Source organism: Canis lupus, chromosome 9 (assembly GCF_011100685.1).
Source record: "Canis lupus familiaris isolate Mischka breed German Shepherd chromosome 9, alternate assembly UU_Cfam_GSD_1.0, whole genome shotgun sequence".
Taxonomy (NCBI): Eukaryota; Metazoa; Chordata; class Mammalia; order Carnivora; family Canidae; genus Canis; species Canis lupus.
In genome coordinates, this window is record NC_049230.1 from 8,315,298 (window position 1) to 8,331,482 (window position 16,185).

At 55.6% G+C, this 16,185-nt stretch overlaps 1 protein-coding gene and 1 long non-coding RNA gene across 2 annotated transcripts in view; one reads left to right on the top strand and one right to left on the bottom strand.

The window, feature by feature from the left end:
• LOC119873395 (translation initiation factor IF-2-like) overlaps nt 1-16,185 on the top strand; it is a 176,480-nt gene that overhangs the window by 17,029 nt on the left and 143,266 nt on the right. The gene's annotated exons all lie outside the window — the stretch shown is intronic.
• Nucleotides 5,512-7,031, bottom strand: LOC119876626. Its single transcript, XR_005364231.1, has 2 exons — nt 6,377-7,031; nt 5,512-6,260 (listed from the first exon to the last, which is right to left on the bottom strand). It is a non-coding gene; the product is annotated as an uncharacterized LOC119876626 (long non-coding RNA).

Below are 16,185 nucleotides of genomic sequence, written 5' to 3' on the forward strand. Positions count from 1 at the left end.
CCCGCGGCCCTGTGTGCCTGGGTGTGCACACGGACTCTCCTGTCTCTTGGTTCTTTGTGCACATTTCCCCATGACCCAGGTCACCCTTGCCCTGGTAGGATGTCATCCCACCTCTCGACCCCTGCCCAGAGGAGGGTGGGACCTTTGCCACCAGTGGAAATGCGAGAACCCATTGGCCCCAGGCAGCCAGGCCAACGGCAGGGAAGGGTAGGGAGTCAGAAGTCAAGATGCCGGTCTCCTGGGTGGCTGAGCTCTTGTGTCGGCCCTGCTGGGTGCTTGGTCAACGAGGCAGCACCGAGCATGAGGTCCGGGCTCAGAGCACGTGGTTGAGGGCATAGGGTGGTGGGGCTGCTGTCCCCTTCCGGCTTCTTTCACACCCAAGGAAGGCTGGAGGCTCTGGGGATTGTTTTGGAGGCTTGGAACAACGCACGTGCGGGTCTATGTTCAAGCAGGATGATGTGTGTCTGTCACTGGCTCATTGCTCTTGCACACTTGACGCAGCCCACACTCAAGCAGCTCAGAAGCCTTTTTTTTTTTTTTTTTTTTTAACCGGTGATCAACCTTCCTTGGGCGCCCACATAGCCTCCCAGAGCATGCCTGGTCGACCTCAACAATTTGACCAGGAAAAAAGTCGGCCTGTGCTCGGTTTAATCCCTCCTGGCATTGACTTTTTCAGCGGGCGAGGGAGCCTTCTGGGTGACGAGAGGTGCATTTTGGAAAATGGACCGCGCATCCTCCTGTTTTATCATCCGCACCGTTAAGGGCCATGTCTGTGTGTTCCCGTTGGTTCTCGGCCTGAACCGGAGGACGGGGGGCTGAGTTTTGGAGCTGCCCGCCCCCGTGGCCTCTCCCTGGACTGCACCTTTCACGGCACGACACGCGGCTGGGGAGGTGCCCTTAGTCCGGGCAGGTTTCGCTCTCCCCTGGACATAAGCCTCCTGTTCTTGCATCGGGGTGGGAGGGGGGGCGGCGGGGAGGGCCACACGTAGTACAAGGCAGGCTTCACCGGGCAAAGGGGGAGCTGGGCGGGCTGGTGGGGTAAGTGGCAGGGGGTGGGGGAGTGTTGTCATTTATTAGGTCCCTGAAAACAATACGGGGTTTGTCTCCAGGGGACGGTGGTGCCTGGGGAGGCAAGCCAAGATGGGCCCAAGCAGAAAGAAAACAAGCACAGGTCTGACGAAAATGTGGTGACCCCGAGGAGCAGGGGAAAAAAGCACCTTTGTTTAGGAAGGTCAGGGCGAGCGAGGGACGGGGAGGCAGGGAGAGGGCGTGCGAGGAGGACTCCCGCGCCGGACGGATTGCAGCCTCTGTGTCGGGGTCCTGGGCCCCTGCGAGGACGGCCAGCTGCGTGGGAGTTGGCGGGGTGGCTGGCCTGATGGTTTGCATTCTGGGCCAGATTTGGGGGAATCGGTCCCTCATCTGCTCTGCTCCGTGAGGGTGGCCCGAGAGAAGATCCCGCATGAGAGTCTCCCTGGGGTTTGGGAGGGAGGATGGAGAGAGGGCTCTGTCTTCCTTTGGGGGCTCCTGGTGGGCTGCGGTTCTGCTTCCTTCACTGAGCCTAATGGGGGGGGGTCTGACCGAGCAGAGAAGCCCTCCCAGTGGAGGCAGGCCCTGGGGGACGTGGGGACAAGGGGTGGGGCGCCCTTCACCTGTCCTCACTATAGTGCCGGAGACCTCGGGTGTCTGGGGGCGGCAGGGGGCCGTGCAGAGACCTTCCTGCTCCAGTGCTTTCCGCCTCGGACCCTCCACGGCCAGCCCTGTGCACTTGCCCAGCTGCGTCTTTTCTGCAGACGCCCTGCTGTCCTCTGTGGACGGGTCTTCCCAAACCCAGTGACTCACTTTGGTTTCTAACTAATGCCTTCTTGCTTTTGGGGGTTGTTTTTTTTTTCTTTTTGATTTATTTATTCATGAGAGACACAGAGACACACAGAGAGAGGCAGAGACACAGGCAGAGGGAGAAGCAGGCTCCATGCAGGGAGCCTGATGTGGGACTCGATCCCTAGACCCCAGGATCACGCCCTGAGCCAAAGGCAGATGCTCAAGCACTGAGCCACCCAGGCACCCCGACCTCTTGGTTTTTAGCCACAGGGGCTTGTAGACCCCCAACTGGTTGTAGACCTCAGCTCGTGGGGCCCACAGGTGCAGCAGTCCCGGGGAGAGGGAGAGTGGCACAGCCCCTTCTCTGCTGAGGGGTCTTGTTCCCAGGACGGCAGCCCTCACAGCCCCCCAGGAGCCCGGAGCTGGGTCACCTGGACTGCCAGCCACCTGCCCGCGGGAGCCGTGATGGAGAATCCTGGTGGCAGGTGTGGACACTCGGCTCTGAGCCACTCCTCGCAGGGGGCACGTCGGGGGGCAGGCAGGGGGTCAGCATCGCACCAGGGCCCGTTCACCCCGTTCTGAGAGAGGAGTTTCTGCGCCGTCGGTTCTCTGTGCTGACACTCTTGGGTGGTCGGGGCACTTGCTAACACACTAGCTCGTTCCGTGTTCAGGCGCCTCTCGCGGTGAGGTGCGCGGGCACCCATGCCCAGATCGGCCCCCGTGGAAGCTTGCTCAGACACGTGGCTGCACAGACATGCACGCTCACGGTCCTCACGGTGGCCCTTGGGAAGGCATAGCCATCATCTGGGTTTTACCAAGGAGCAAGGTCAGATGCAGAGAGGGGCCCCAGACGAGCTCTTGGGCTCAGCCGTCGTGCTCCAAGCACCAGGCTGCGTAGCCTTGCAAGGGCTTTGTTTGTCCTCAGTTTGCAGCAGCAGAGCCCAAGGCTCAGCAAGGTCTAGTGACTTGCTCAGGGTCACCCGGTGGCCCGTGGGGCCCCGTTGACCCTACAGGCGGGTGCTCCCTCGCAGACACTCGGTGTGGTTCCCGCCACCTGTCAGCAGATCACCTTGCGGGAGAGTTTGCATCATTAAATCAGTATGTTTTGTGTTTGACAGAGGGCCTGGAGAAGCCAGCGTGTCCCTGCCCGTGTCACCGAGAGGCCGGCGTGGTGCGAGGAGGACGGGGTTCGCTCGGGGGGGCTCTCCCCTGCTCTTCTCCCGGCCCAGCCCCCACGGGCCCCGCAGGCCCCAAGCCCTGGGCCTGGCACGCTGCCCCCACCCTGGGGGGCCGCCCTCAGTTTTCATCATTGCTGACGACGCATCCGCCTCATGAAGCGGCTGAGACGGTGCCGAGGGGGACCCGTTGTGCCTTGAAGGAAATTGTCTTGTCTTCCCTATCTTTTGGAGTCTGCCCCACTTAGGGGGGGCCTCCTTCACTGTTTTAAGGGGGGGGTATCCGAAGAACGAGGAAGAAAGAAAAAAGTGAGCAGACAGCCGAGAGGAAAGCCAACGAAGAGAAAAATAAACGAAAAACCAAGACAGAAGCCTCCCTTCCCTCCCTCCCCCTCCTCCTCCCTCCCTCCTCCCCCTCATCCTCCCTCCTTCTTCTCCCTCCCCTTTCTTGTCCTCCCTCTCCCTCCTTCCTCCTCCTCCCCCCTGCCTCCTTGACCCTCGCATGCTGCCTCTCCTTAAAGGCACAGATGCCAGATGGTAACTGCGCACCTACTGCGTGTCGGGCTCTGCCCGTGCAGCGTCACTGCTCCTGACATCAACGTTGGGAGGGATTCCACTCTGCAGCTGGTTTTACTGATGTGGCTTGAGATGTTCAGTGTTGTCCTGCCCACCGTCACGGCTGGTGAGGGGCAGAGCGGGGATTTTAAACCAGGACTGGAAGGCCGTGTGCTTCCCTGAGGCTCCGGCCTCTGTTCAGAGCCGGCTCGGCCCCCAGCTCCCCTGAGAGCCTCTCCTGGGGACCCGTCTCCTCCAGGCCGTGGCTCGACCTTTGGATTTTTCAGCCCTGACTCCTTAGACCTTGGTTACGAGGTTTTATTCTCAGCTACCTTGAGTTGCCTTTTGAGTGCATCTACAAGGCGGCAAACTTGAAAATCCAGAGCACGTTCTCTAACAGGACTGTCGCCCGGAGCATCAGACACAGGGCCAGGCACACCGCAGAGATCTCTTTAAGTACCTGCTAACTTGGAAGGAAAAGCACTGAAGTGGCACTTGCGTGTGTATGACATGCCACCTTCTGGTGACATTACACCTGCAGGTGACTATTATTAGCCTCACTTTACAGCTGAGAAAACCCAGAAGCGCACCCAAGGTCAGACAGCTGACCTGGGAGCCTGCGGTCTGTGCAGCCCACGACCGTCAGCGGGGGACTTGGGCACCTGGGGGGCAGGTGGTGGCTCCGAACATGAAGCTTCATTCTTTCCTATGAGCCGCCTACGTGGACACCAACCTTTAAACAAAAGAACAGCTTTATTGAGAAATAACTTAAATCCAGTAAAATTCATCCTCTGTAAAGGTCTGACTCCGTGAACTTCAGTCGATAGGTAGAGTCGTGTGACCATCACCACAGTGCAGTTTCGAGACATTTCTGTCTCCCTCCTCACACGGGCCCAGATTTCCTGCTGCCTGGCCAGCCCTGGGTCATCTGCTCTGCAAATTTGCCCTATGGGGGCATCTTGTGTCCACGCAGTCATAGGACATCTGGCTTCCTTCACTCGGGGGTTCTGAGAAGTGGCCAAGGGGCCACCACTGACTTTTCGTTGAGTCGTGTGTGTGTGTGTGTGTGTGTGTGTGTGTGTGTGTGTCCCCAGACTTAACTGCGGGCCCCAATACGGGTTGATCAGAAGCATGCACCTGGTTGGGGGGTGTGCTGGGAGGGACGGGGGCCCCACCTGGGGGTCTGAGCCCTGTCTTCTGTGCCTCCCGCCGGGGGCTCCCAAGCTGTACACCCCACCTTGCCAGCCAGCTTTAATGGACCTGGCTTCCTCCTTCCGGGCGGTTTCGGCTTAATTAAGTCATAATGACAGACGGAGAAGCTCTGTTTCCTGGCAATTAAAGCAAGTGGAAGATTGGAACTTGTGCCAACCCTCCTCCCAGCCAGGAAGGACTTGACCCTCCCATGGCCTCGCTCCTGCTCCCCAGAGAGCATCTGGGAGGATGTTGGCAAATTCCCTCCTCTCTCCGACGCTCCCCATGGCTGCAGCTGATTTTTCTCTTCCCTGGCTGATTCTCAGGGCTGTTCTATGCAAAGGTAAAAAAATAAAAAATAAAAAATAAAAAATAAAAATAAAATAAAATAAAGAAATAATACAATAATAAAATAAAATAAAATAATAAAATAATAGGGATCCCTGGGTGGCGCAGCGGTTCGGCGCCTGCCTTTGGCCCAGGGCGCGATCCTGGAGACCCGGGATCGAATCCCACATCGGGCTCCCGGCGCATGGAGCCTGCTTCTCCCTCTGCCTGTGTCTCTGCCTCTCTCTCTCTCTCTGTAACTATCATAAATAAAAAATAAAAATTAAAAAAAAAATAATAAAATAATAAAATAAAATAAATAAAATAAAATAATAAAATAAATTTTTTTAATTTTAGATGTATTTTCTAAATTTCCCATTTAGATGTATTTTCAGGGTTTTCCCTCCCTCCCTCCCTCCCCAGCCCCAATCCAAGGAGGCAGGGAGACAGAGAGGAGCCATTTATTCATTCAGCCAGCACATTCTGGGGTGTCTGGTTCTCGGAGGCTCCCCAAGGGGCAGGGAAGGGAATATACAAGGTGGACAGCTTGAGGCTGGGTGGACGGTAGCACCCGCTCCAGATAGGGGAGCAACCGGGGTGCTGCTGCTCGGAACGGCCAGGAGGAAGTGGATGCAGAAGCCAGGGCATGGGGGTGCGGGCTGGCCGGAGGGGGAGAGGGGGCAAAGCCACAGTGTGGCCAGAGCAGGTGACCAAGCCCTTGCTCCGAGGCCGGTGGCCCACAGATGTGCCACAGGGAGGCCGCAGGGCTGTGGCTGCTGCCATCGGGGGGAGAAGGCAGGGGGGTAGATGCCTGGTGGCAACCTCGAGGTGGGTGTGGGCTGTTGGGGAAGCCCCCCACCTCCACCCCAAGCACCCCTGGCCACACAGTCCATGCTTTTCCCAGCTGCCATCCCTCGGGGGTGCTCCGGTGGGTTTCCTTCTGTTCTCCAGCACCGTTCCAAGCACTCGCTGCTCCGAATCCCCTGGCACTTGGCAGCCCTCTCTGCAGCATCCTGCCTCCTTGCCATCAGCTTGCACTTTCCGGCCCCTGTTCCAGGCCCACGTTACATCCTGGAGAGTCCTGATCTCACAGCAGGTGGTTTGATCCTCCTTCCAGCGTAGCCTCTCGTGTTCCTTTTCTCTCTCCTGTTCCGACATCTCTCGTCTTGTTCTGTTTCCTCGCCCGAATAATACCTGCAAAAAAACCCCAGGATCACGGTTTGCTGAATGGCAGTACCCAGCAGACGACCACCGGCTTTGGCTTCGTCTCATATAGACGAGGCCTGTAAACCGCCTTTTCTCCATTTTACCTTTCGGTCAGACTGGGCATTTCAGTCGTAAGATGCAAAGTGCAGGTGCATTCCTGGCCTCCGCTTTCCACTTTTTTTTTTTCTCCTCTCGAGCTGCACATCCTGGAGATACCTGGAGACTCTTCAGTTATGTTCTTGGGCCTGCCTGGCACCCAGCTGCCACCGAAGGACCATTGGTCCCCATAAGTGGATTTCCAGGTTCAAGGTGGGGTGTGGAAATCTTCACAGTTGGAGGAGAAACTGGAGTCTCAGCCTTGCTCCGCGTCGCCGGGGGGATCCCTCTGTCCATGTTCCCATGTTGGCTGCACCCCTCTCTCCCCCTCTCCTCCTGCCTTCCCATCCTCCAAGGACCACTGGGCACGTGTGGGAGGGGATGGAAAACAGGGATTCCTTCTGGGCATCGAAGAGTCTTCCTCTGTTTGTAGCCCTGCCCTGCCCTGCAGCTCTGAGCCTTGAGCAAACAGCCCTTGAAAGGGGAGAGCTGCTGTGTGCTCCCAGCACTGATGGCCTGGCCCCAAGTGCCACCAACTGCCCTGACTTGAGAGTTGCTAAGTGGCCCTGCAGGATGCAAGTGCGTGTGCGCACGTGTGTGCATGTGCGTGTGTGTGTGTATGTGCACGTGGATACACACGAACACGTTTGTGGTAGGGGTGGCCGAGCTTCTCTTCCAGGAAAGCTCTTCCAAATCCTGTCCCGAAAGGAGGGGAGGTGATGGGAAACGTCACGGAGGTAAATGTGACAGCGAGGAGCACGGAGGCTGTTACTGTTCATTTTCACGCAAGGGACACGTTGAAACGGTGTCAGAAAATTCGAGCCCTTGGCAGTGGCCTGGGGATGAAATATGTCTGAGGTCCCCTTGCCGCGCTCGACCGGATATCCGTATCACAGCAATGTGACAGAGCCACAGTAGCGGGTCCCTTCCATTCTTCCGTCACTTTTACACGACAGGAGACGTACCCACGTCACAGTGTACCTTGTTCACGATCCTTCGTGGCACGAGGACCACTGACTCAGTGGACCATTGTTGCCTCAGCATGTCCCCAGTGCTGGGTCTTTGGGTTTCCATTTCTCACCCCAAGGCTGTCATGAACATCTTTGTACTTTTGTGCATTTTTTTTTTTTTAAATAACGAGCATCTGCAGTGACTTGAGTCTCCTGACTTGACAATTCGAGATCCCTTGTCCCCGTTGCTTTGAAACTGTGGTGAGTTTGGGAAGAGGAGCAGAGCTGTGGCCCCTGCTCCCTCGCCGTTGGGAGGTGGGGCGGCGGTGGGACCTGGTCAACGGGAAGCGGCCTTCGCGGTGGCCGGAGAGGCCTGGGGGGCTGTCCGTCGCGGGGCCGTGCCCTCTCCCTCTCTTCACCCTCCTTCACTTGCGGGGAAAGCTCTCGCAGTGTTCAAAGCGTGGAGCCTCGTTGCTGCCCTTGCTCCCCCAGCACTGCACACTGAGCCCCAGGAGGGCCGGGTCCTCCGCTTGCCCATCCCCTGGTCTCCCTCAGCTCCTGGGGAGGCCGTCCCCTTCCTTCGGCTCCCTCCTGCCTCCCCCTTCCTGAGTCTGCCTCTCCCAGGACCCAAGGCTGGTCCTCCCTGGCCTCATGGAGGAGGGGGAACAGGAAGCCCAGGCCCCAGCGTTTGCCAGAGGGTCAGTAAGATGGGTTGATGGCCAAGACCCTGGAGACCCCGCTTGCCATGCTGCTTCTAGAATCCTCTGATGTCAGTGCTGAATCAGCCCTGGACTCCTGGGCCCCGGAGAATGGAGCAGAGGGGAGGATCCTGCGGTGCATGTACGTGCGTCTGATTTTGTGCATGCCGCCGTCCTGGGGCTGACAGGACCTGTGTCCCTGTCCCTATGTCCCAAGCTGAGGGCTTGCCAGTGGGCTTGGACGGTGTCCGTCACGGAGGGTTTCGCTTTCCCATCTGAGTGCTCTCCTGCCTACAAAGGGGAGGGAAAAAAATAAAATAAAAGGAAGGGAACAGTAGAATGTTCCTCAGCCCTACAAAGAGTGAAGTCCTGACATGCTACAGGGTAGTTGAGTCTTGAAAACATTATGCCCGTGAAAGGAGCTGGAAACAAAAGGATCACGTATTGTATGATTCTGCGGCTATGAAGGGGACAGGAAACGGGGTAAGGATCGCCAGGGCCTGGAATAGGGTGGGGGTGAGGGCGCCACTGCTTCATGGGGGCGGGGTTTCCTTTCAGTGGGGTGAGAATGTTCTAGAACAGAGAGTGGGGAGGGCAGCACCACAGTGTGGCCAGGCTCGGTGCCGCTGAATCCTAGAGAGTTTTGTTAGGTGAATATTATCATAAGAAAGACGGAAAGGAGGGTACGCCTGGAGCTTGGCCATAGGATTTGTCTCAGGGAAAGGCTCAGAGTTTCATCTACCCGGCTTTCTGCACCTGGCCGGCCCTCTGTGCCTCGTAGGAAAGCGTTTGGGACCCAGAATTGGAGGAGGAGGCCCTTTGCAAAGTTCCCCCAATTTTTCAAGAGTCTCTTGGCAAAGGGAAACTACGTGAGCTATGTAGAACCCACGTCCTGGGGTGGTGGGTGCAGAAGCTCGACCCTCAGGGCGGAGAAGGGGCTCCCACGGAGAGGGGGGCTTCCTGGGGCCCACTTGCAGGGGTGCCTAAGGGATCCTGCTCGGGGACACAGGTCCCTTCCTCCGGGGCTGCTCCCGGCCTCATGCAGACTGTCCGAGGTGCTTTGGCCTTCATGGGCCTCTTCCTTCCTAAAAAAAACAAAACAAAGCAAGCAAGCAAACAAACAAACAAACAAACAAAAAACTGTATAACAGAACCAAAAGCTGTGTTGGTTTCCATACAACCACATTGACATTATATAGTAAGACATTTCCTTCAGCCTAGAAATTCGTGTTCTTTTTTATCTCTTCTGATTTTAAAATAAATTAAAACATTTTCATGGCCCTTAAAAATACCATGGGGCCTGCCTCTGTGCCCCCGGCCTCAGTTACCATGACCAGGCCTCTTGCCCCGAGATGAAGGTCCCCCAAGGAGTGGTTACAGCTCCCCCCGGGGGCTCAGCCACGGAGCCTGCCCCCCCTCCAGTTCTCGTCCTCGGGGAGGGACAACCGAGGGGGGAAAACCGAGGGTGGTGGCTGGGAAGGGATGCTCATACGGCTCCACGCACGAGCCCTGCTGAGCCATGGCTCACTCACTGGGTGGATGTTCTCCTGGGGCAGAGAATATAGTTATGTACGCAAAGCAAAGCTTATTTCCAGATCCCTTTCTCCCAGCATTTGGATTCACACACCACGGGGGACACAGGGAGAGGCAGGGCTGCCGCCTTGCAGGGACGATGGTGTGTCCTCGCCGACGGAGCTGGAATCTGAAGGCAGCGTGCGCTGCGGGCCGCCCGTGTGGACCAGGCAGGAATTCACAGACACCCGGGGCTGGAACGGAGGCAGCTTTCGTGATGAAGGGGGGACGTATCCTTGGGGTCGTACATAGGTTTCAACAGACTCCCCCTTCTTGTGGATGTAGGAAAGGCTCACATTGTCATTGTCTGCCCAGAAACCCTGTTGGGGATTGCTTTTGACATAAAATATTTATTAGGACAGGACAGAAAGGGGGTAAGTACAGAGAAAAATTGGGGCTGGTGTATTTAGCCCATGTTTTTGATCCTGATGCGAAGTGGCTGTGCAAGTTGGCGGCTGTTCCTTGTTGGGCCATTTGTGTGAGGGCAGTTCTGGCCTGGAGGGACCGCTGTCAGGGGTGCCGGGGGTGTCGGGCTGGGTGGCAGGGAGGCCACGCTCTACCGTCGGCCTTGGGGCAGGAACACCACCCGGAGGGGCCGCTTGTCCTCTGGGCGGGGAGGCCTCTGGGGATTTGGGGCAGGTGCCTTGTCTCTTTCTTGTATTTTCCAAACTCCTCTGGGGCAGGACCCTGCTGGGTGATGCCGGGATGGGAGGGGGGTGCAGGCAGGTCCCTCGGGGCCCACCGGCAACATGCTCTGAGGCCCACACCCATTCCTACCTCACTTGGTAATAGGGTGAGATACAGCAGCAGTTGTAACATAATGTGGAGCATAACCTGATGAGGTTCTTAACAGCGGAGGGAAGTCTCAAGGCAGAGAAAGGGGCTGCAGACCTCCCAGCCGTGACTCCCCCCACCGCTGTGTGCAATGGGCCAGGGCTCCTGGGGATGCGCCCTGGGCTCCGTCAGCCACACTCACCCCAGGTTTATCCCAGCTCCGGGTCACTGAGGCCGGCGCTCCTGAGAACAGGCTCATGTTTGCCTTTGGGGAGGTGCTGTGCTAACATGAAAACCACCCTGGCCGGGTGACACCTCCCCAGGCTCGGCCAGCAATGGGCCCAGACATCAGGTCGTGCAAGTCACTTTGCACTTTGGGGATTTACACTCCTCATCTGCAAGTGGGGTGATGGAACTAGCCATCCAGGGGGCTGGGGCTGCTGTCACGAGGTGGTGAGCACCTGTGCATGTCTGCGTGTGGGGGGAGAATGTTCTGTAAAGTGATGTGATCTCAGATGTTCAGCGGTACCGTCTTTTTTTATCCTCATAGCACTCGGCAAGCGTGGGCATCTCTACAAATGCAGAGCGAGTGGCCCGGGTTTGCAGCTCCTGGTGTCCCCAGGTCCCTGCTTACTGAGCCAGGCTGAGAGGGGCCTGCATCTCGCAGCATCTTGCAGCTCAGATGGTTCTGGGGTCTGGAGTGGGTCTTTTTCTTACCGCTTTTTCGGCCCCTGGAGCCTGCCCAGGGCCTGGTGACGGCCAGCCCGACTCTAGGGCAAGGGTGCCCTCTAGTGCGTAGACGAGGGTATCGAGAGTATCGCAGGCGCTTCTCCACATTGTACCAACTGGAGGCTGGGGCTGAAGACCTGAAAATCCAAACTGCGTTTTCTCCCCCGGCTTGGACGGTGCTTTAAAGACGTTGTGGGTCTTTGCAGAATGTTCAACAGGCTTAGTACGCTTGGCCTTGTCGCCAAATGAACGTAAGGCAGTTTGCTTGCAACCTTATTTTTATAAGTAAGGCAAATAAAGGTAGAAAAAAATAAGATGAAACCACGAACAAAGCTAGGATAAAACGGTCTGCTATAATCCTTAAATGTGGCATGGATATGGTCTAGGGTGGTCTAGAGCTTTCTAGATCAGTCAATTCTCGGTAGATGACATTGTCTACGTGCTTTGGTAGAGATGCCCCAGCCCTCTGGGCTCCCCCCACCCCCCAAAACACCATATTCTTACAGAGACTTTGGAACTTCAAGGTACGTCTGGGTTCATCTCCTGTCACATCTCTCCACGGAGGTGTAAGCATCAGAGAGCAGGTCTGTGACTCGGAGGAAGGCGGGACGGTGCAGGGCCAACCCGGTGTAACCAAGGATGCTCTTGAATATCCAGAGTGGTGGTTCTCCAGCCTAAGTGCATCTGGGCCACGTGAGCGCTGTTAGAACACAGATCCCTCTTCTGCCCCCAGAGTTTCTGATGCGGTAGTTCTTGGGTGGGGCCCGGGGATCTGCATTTCTAATAAGCTCCTGCGATGCTCATGCTGCCCGTCTAGGGATCCCACTGGGAACAGGTCAATCCACATCTTTCCATGAATGCTTGCAGGCAGCAGAGCTTTTTGGTGACTATTCGCTGGCACAAGCTTTTAAAGCTCTGTGCTGTCAGGCCCAGGAGGGTGGCTCTTCCATGCGGGTGTTAAAGCGGAGGGCCCTGCTGAGATGGGGCTGCCACCTTCATGTGAAGATGGAGGGACTCACGAGAATGGGAGGCCTTGTCTCTGCTGTGCTGCAGCTTGACGGTCACCAGAAAGCTGTTGTACACACGAGTAACAGGAGTTACAAGCTCGAGGGCCAAGGTTTGGCTACAGGCTGTCGTATTTTAGCCTAGAAAAAAAAATTTTATTTCATTTAATTAATTTATTTTTTAAAAAGCCTTATTTATTTGAGAAAGAGCAAGGGGAGGGGGAGAGGGAGAGGGAGAAGCAGACTCCCCACTGAGCAGGGAGCCCGATGCAGGGCTCGATCCCAGGCCCTGGGATCGTGACCCGAGCTGAAGGCGGATGCCCAACCTACTGAGCCACCCCAGTGCCCCCAGAGCCTAGAAAAAGCTTTAAAGCTGTTGTTCCTAAACATTCACCTTGACCTTTTCAGAAACGGAAATGAAACCCCACATCTCAGTAAAGCAAGTTTGCCATGCAGACTCCTGGTGTCTTCCTCACGATGCAGGCTGCCCAATGACCTCCCTGCATAAGGGGATGGTCCGCCATGTGAGTTCTTTGAAACTGGTTAGAGGTCAAGATAATCTCCCACAAACAGAGTCCTCAGTTCTTGGAACTGGATACACACCAGGGCAGGTGTCCATTAGGGCTCCTTCCATGGTTACCACAGTAAGATCATATCCTCTCCATATAACGGAATAGGGGTTGGGGGTTCAGGGGGGTGGGTAGGCATACCCCGTCGAGAGGGAGAAACCACCACCAAAAATTGGCAGACATTTCTGAAGCACTGGTTTAAATGACTTTCACCTGTTAACTTATTTTTTTAAAAGATTTATTTATCTGGGAGAGAGAGACAGCACACAAGCAGGAGGGGCAGAGTGAGAGGGAGAGAAATCCCAAACAGACTCTCCACTGAGCACAGAACCCAACATGGGGCTCGATCTCACGACCCTGAGGTCATGACCTGAGCCGAAGCCAAGAGTCAGATGCTTCCCCGACTGCACCACCCAGGCTCCCCACACCTGTTAACTTACTTAATAGTTGCTGTGCATCACTAGATCCAGGAGCTGGATGAGGAAGGCCAGGCCCTCTGCTAAGCCAGGGACCCCGGGGTCATGCATATAGGGAGTGGCCGAGCTGAGGTTCAAGCCCAGGCTGTCGGGTTGTCTGTCTGGAGCTCTGAGGTTTTTTTGTTTGGTTGTTTTTTGTTTTTTTTGTTTGTTTGTTTGCTTTTGGAGCTCTGAGGTTTAAAAGATGGGGGCCAGGAGCTCTGCTCCCCACAGTGGGGATGGTTAGCACGCTTGTCGAGATGAGCTCTGCTAGCCCTGGCTCTGAAGGGTGAGTACAGGTCATCTCAGGGGTGAGGGGGGTGCACTGAGTGGCCTATAAGAAGCTTGGCTCTTGGGAAGTCTCAGGCAAAGAAGAGAGTCCGAGCTAGGGGTGGCCTCTGTCCTCACCTGTGCACCTCTCCTTGACATGGGTGGGGTCTGTCGCCACCTAGTGGTCCTGCGCTGTATCGGCTCTTGAAATAACCGGGATGTTTGGGACAGGGAGGAACTTGTCTGACTGGGACCCCTTGTGGGGGGGGGGGGGCTCATCTCTTACAAGAGGACCCCGAGGGCTCTGATAGGGCAAGGGGGCGGTCTTCTATGGTTCCGGTCTTGAAAGGGGCCAGGAGGCTCATGGAAGACAGCCGGTGCTTCAGGGCCAGCCCTGGATCCGAGGCACCCCTGAGCGCCCTGTGACCTGGAGGTCAGGTTCCTTAACTTTCCCCCACCGCCTGGTTCCCATTTATAGGCAAACTGGTGCTCGACGTGGTTTGGGAATTAGAGGAAATAAACTGCCTGGCACACAGTAGCTGTTCAACTGCCTTTCGTGATGGCCCGTGGACCTGGGGCCAGTGAAGCTGTGCGTATACAGCTTGCTGACCCCATCCTACTGTATCATTCCTGGGGTGGGGAGTAGGGTGGATAATGGTTTGGGCCAGTTATCCACCTGTCGGATCAAGTAGAGTGTTTAAAATAAAGTTTTTAATCGTCCTGTAATGATTCTGGGTTTCCCGGGGAATTTGAAAAGTTAGTACAGAGAGTTCTCGTAACATCTTCCGTAACCCTGGGGTAGTCCTCAAACTAAGAGACTAACATCCGTGCAGTGCCAGCACCTGAACTACAGACTTGATCTGCATTTCCTTCGTTTCTTCACCGATAATCCTTTTCTTTTCTTTCTTTCTTTTTTTTTTTTAAAGATTTTATTTATTTATTCATGAGAGACACAGACAGAGGGAGAAGCAGGCTCCATGCAGGGAGCCCGACGTGGGACTCGATCCCGGGTCTCCAGGATCAGGCCCTGGGCTACAGGCAACACCAAACCGCTGAGCACCCAGGCTGCCCCAATAACCCTTTTCTGGGGGAGGATCCAGTCTGGAATCCCACACTGCATTTAGCCTTCTCCGGTCTGGGCAGTTTCGAATGACCTTGACGATTCTGGACAGTGCCGGTCATGCGTTTTGAAGAATCTCCTTCAATTTTGGCTCAACCGTTTTTTTTTTCTTTTTTTTTTTTTAAACAATAGACTGGTCTGGGACAGAGTAGCACAGAGGTGCAGTGTTCTCCTTGCCTCCCATCAGGGGTACGTGATATCAGTGTGATTTCTCCCTGGAGACACTGACGTTCATCACTCGATAAGGCGGCTCGGCCAGGTGCCTCCACTGCACTTTTGCTCTTTTTCCCTCCCACACTCTGTCCATGAGAGGAGAGTCCCCACATTCAGCCCACGCTCCGCAGGAGGGGAAGCCAGCTCGTTTCCTGGAGGGGGAAGTACCTGCATATATTGTTTGGAAATCTTCTCTAAGAGAATTTTGTCCTCCCCCTCCCATTATTATATCTGTTGGGTTGTTTATTTTTAGACCAGTATGGGCTCATGAATGCCTCTTGAAACGCATTTTTCCTTGTCTTGATCATGGATTAACTCTTTCCAAGCTTAGAGAGTAACCCCAGCTCTGGTTTTAGGATTTTGGGTGAATACGCTTTAGCATTTCTTTTAGTGCCGTATTTTTAAAAAACTCACGATAATGTATATGGATAATTGCCACCTGGATTTGGACTTGTGGGGTTGTTTGGTAAAATGAGAAATAGGTTTTGTATGGGGGTCTGTTGGTGGCAGGCGACGCGGGGCCCCTGCAGTGGTTGAGGGCTTTGGCCATGTCATTTGGGGGAGGCTGCAGGGCATGGGCCCTGCTCCTGCACAGAAATCCTGGTGCTGCTCCGACCGAGTGTACCTCTAGGTGGGTGACCGCCCTGCTGCAGCTCTGTCACCCGCAAAGGCAGAGGGCCAATAGGTCAGACTGCTCGGGGGCCCCTGCACCGTCACAGTCGAACCGCGGTAGGACTGGATCTGGACCGTCACTCATTTATCACATTTCAGCCTGAACAGTTTCCATGGTACCCACAGTGGCAACTTGCGGGGGCTGCTGACCTCGGATAAGTGTGGGCCACCTCTCCCCCTTCCCCTTGTCCTTCTCCCTGACCCTCTGTCCAGGAGTCCGCCTCATTGTTATTGGGTGGAGCTGGCCAGGCACTGCCTCAGTCAACTCTTTGAACCAGGGGTGAGTGTGCGTAAGGGTGGGGATGTGTGCACAGAGCAGCTGTGTGTGTGTGTGTGTGTGTGTGTGTATGTAGAGCACGAGTACACGTGTGCACAGGTGTGTTTTTGTGATTGCATGTGTGCAGGGGATGTACAGGCATACGCATTGAAGTGTGTACATGGGTGTGTCCCTGTATATGTGGCATGAGTATATGTGCATGAGTGCAGGTATAGGAGTGTGTGCGTGCACATGTGCGAATGTGTAGGCATGTGCTTTGAGTATGAGTGCTTGAGCGTGCAGGTGTGCACACGTGCGCCAGCCTGCATGCATGTGGGGCGTGTTCACAAGTATGGGGACGGGTGCATGCATGTGTGAGTTTGTATGGGTGCAGGTATATGTGTGTGCATACTTGCGGCTGTGTAGACGTGTGCATGTGTGGGCTGTGTGCATATATGTGTGATTGCGTGTGTCTGATTTGTGGTCTGAAGGCCACCGCTTCCACGTGGTGCCTTCTTTAGATGCATCCGTGTGA